This window comes from Suricata suricatta, chromosome 6 (assembly GCF_006229205.1).
Source record: "Suricata suricatta isolate VVHF042 chromosome 6, meerkat_22Aug2017_6uvM2_HiC, whole genome shotgun sequence".
In the NCBI taxonomy this organism is placed as follows: domain Eukaryota; kingdom Metazoa; phylum Chordata; class Mammalia; order Carnivora; family Herpestidae; genus Suricata; species Suricata suricatta.
The window spans coordinates 75,230,622-75,233,388 of NC_043705.1; the positions used below are offsets into that span (position 1 = coordinate 75,230,622).

The following is a 2,767-nucleotide window of genomic DNA, read 5'->3' on the forward strand; positions in this document are numbered from 1 at the left end:
ACAACAACATCTAAAGTCCTTAACACTTTTGTGTGAGGTGGATTGGCTTGGAGAACTGGCAATATTAGGTGGATGGGGCTGCTGTGAAGGCAAATTGAAAACAGAAGAGGTTTAAGGAGGAAATGTCCATCTCTATATACTTTGAGACCTGAGACCAATTCTCCTTCCTGTAAATAAATTCTCCCAATCTTTTTGGCTATAAGAACTTTTCCTAGAAAAAAAGCTGGACCCTTTATCCCCATCAGCTGGCTGGACACTTTTTGCCATAGGATTGTACCATTTATATAAAATTAAAATAACTACCAGATATAGAGGGATTGCCGTATTCAGAAAGGATGCAAGTTTAATAAGACTATTTCAGAGAGGATTTTTCTTTTAATGATCAGAGAAGGAGAAACTTCTTCTTGGGACAGGTCTCTTCTAGCCTCTTGGACTTTTAATGGCTTAGCCACTAGAAGAAATTAGGGAAGGAAAGGAGATTTCATAGTTAAAATTGAGGTAGGCTTTAAAAGTGGGACACTAGGGAATGTTCTGTAATGGCACTTCAAGAGTGCAGAGTTCAGGGGAGGTGGAGCCCTGAGGCCAGAAGAAAGGAGTCTTCTCACCTGCAAATTGGGGGTGGTTGGCTCCCTTCCACAAGTACGTGCTAAGCTTGCATGTGCTCCGTGGCTGGACTGCACACGGACTGGACTGCCCTGAGGCTGTGATGTCTGACCTCTGAGCTTGGTGGGGGCTTCCTCAGGCAGACTGGCTCTGTATCAGAGCCGCTGAAGCTGTGGCTGTGCCCACCAGCACCTTGAGACTGAGAGAGAAGGTTGCCATCAGGTAGCACTGAAGGCCATTCTTTTATCTAGGAAATGAAAATTATTTTGATATAAAAATACACCAAATTGAACTTAAAAATAACCACCACAGTTTTAGGACTTCCATTCCTCCCCACTTCCTTCTTTTCTCATCAAAAATGACTTCTTAGTTCAAGGAAGGGTCCCAAGTGCTTGTTTCAGTACCTAACCCGGCCCAGGAGAGAGGGATGAGTTAGAGGACGCCTAAGGCAGAACAACAGCCGGGCCAGCAGTAAACTGACTCAGCTGTTTCCTTGCATCTCCTCAATGACCCATCACTTCCCAGGATGAATTACTCATCATTGGCCAAGAGCTTTCAGGGTTATGAGTCGTCCCAGGAATTTAGACTGGGAAGTGGGGCTGGTGAAGGCATGCTCTAGGTCCTGAAGTTTATCCGTGACTCTCCACTGCTCTCTGGGAATTCTGCTGGAGGTGGTCCAAATTTTCCAATCTATCTACTATAAACATTGATGTTTTCCCAAGGGAGAAATGGTTCTCTCTCTCTCTCTCTCTCTCTCTCTCTCTCTCTCTCTCTCTCTCTCCCCCCCCCCCCCCCCCCCCCCCCCCCGGAGTTCTCCTGTGTATGGCTGGAGGGCTTTGCCTCCTGCATTACAGCCTTTCTCCAGCGTTTTCATTCAGTTTGCATATTCCTTCCCGGCCCTCAGTCCATTGACTTCTTTTTCATCCTCTTCATTGTTTCTCCTGCCAGATTGCTCTTCGCTCCCCAACCCCCCAACTCGAAGACCCCAGGAGGACCAGCTATTTGAAGAAACCAGAACCCTGAACACGGGATCGAGGCTGGTAGCTGGGATGGGAGAGGCTGGGAGAAGAGAGTGGGATTTAGGGAGATGAGAAATGGCTGGCGCTGGGGAGGAGGAGAAAATGCACGGTGAACACACCCAAGAGGCTACCTGAATTTGGGATACGGAAACTGGCAGACACCGCCCTCGACTTGTACGCCTATCACTACGTCTGTGGGATCTCGTGGGTACAGAACCTTCCAGCTGAAACTTCCCAAATCCTCGGCACCCTGCTTTCTCCTGCTTTGGGGTGAAGCCCTGAGGGCGTTGGCTCCTGAGTTCCAAGCCGCCAGTTTAGGCGCGAAGTGGAGTGTGCGCGTAGGGCGTTTAGGACTTCGGTGGGGTGGAGGGCGTGCAGACAAAGGTGGGGAGCCAGCCTGGGAAAGGGGGTCCCCCCAGGCCTGGAGTGCGGGCAGGAGAGGACTGCGAAGACCGAGGGAACCTGAACACAGGGACCGGGTTAGGGGGGAGGGAGGTGGGGAGCCAGCCTGGGAAAGGGGGTCCCCCCAGGCCTGGAGTGCGGGCAGGAGAGGACTGCGAAGACCGAGGGAACCTGAACCCAGGGACCGGGTTAGGGGGGAGGGGTGTGTGTGTGTGTGCGTGTGCGTGTGTGACTAGAAACCGCACCTTTTCCGCAGGTTCAACCCCGGTGCCCGGTCTGCTAGTTCCGTCCACTCTCTGCGCGGGAGTTCCAGCCTCAGGCGGGACCGGGGGGAGGGTTCCTTGGTTCTCTTGGGAAATGCCCTCCCAGCCCCTCGCTGGGCTGAGGGAGAGTCGGACATTTTCCTCGGCCTCTTTCCGGGCAAGCGGCGTGGCCACCTCGCAGGGCTGCTTTTAAGGGACACGGGACTCGGGCGGAGCAAAAGGAGACTTCCAGGCCCGCCCTTCACCCCCTGCCCAGGCTCACGAACGAGTCCCAGCTCTTGTCCCCCTCCTGCCCGCACGTAAGTGCGAACAGCCAGGACAAGTGATCCTCGCAGGGAAAGCCCTGGAAGCTGCGCACGACGAGGAGGTGACCGTGCGGGGACCTCGTTCCCAGCCCTCGGGCCCCCTCGCCCGAAGGGGCGGGGGCGGAGCGCGGCGGGCCCGGGGGCGGCCGGGAGCCGCGGAGCCGCCCCGGGGGAG

At 54.2% G+C, this 2,767-nt stretch overlaps 1 long non-coding RNA gene across 1 annotated transcript; it reads right to left on the reverse strand.

Annotated features, from left to right (window-relative positions):
- Window positions 1-347: 347 nt before the first annotated feature.
- Window positions 348-2,425, reverse strand: LOC115293282. Its single transcript, XR_003909469.1, has 3 exons — window positions 2,270-2,425; window positions 606-850; window positions 348-451 (listed from the first exon to the last, which is right to left on the reverse strand). It is a non-coding gene; the product is annotated as an uncharacterized LOC115293282 (long non-coding RNA).
- Between the last annotated feature and the right edge of the window lie 342 nt (window positions 2,426-2,767).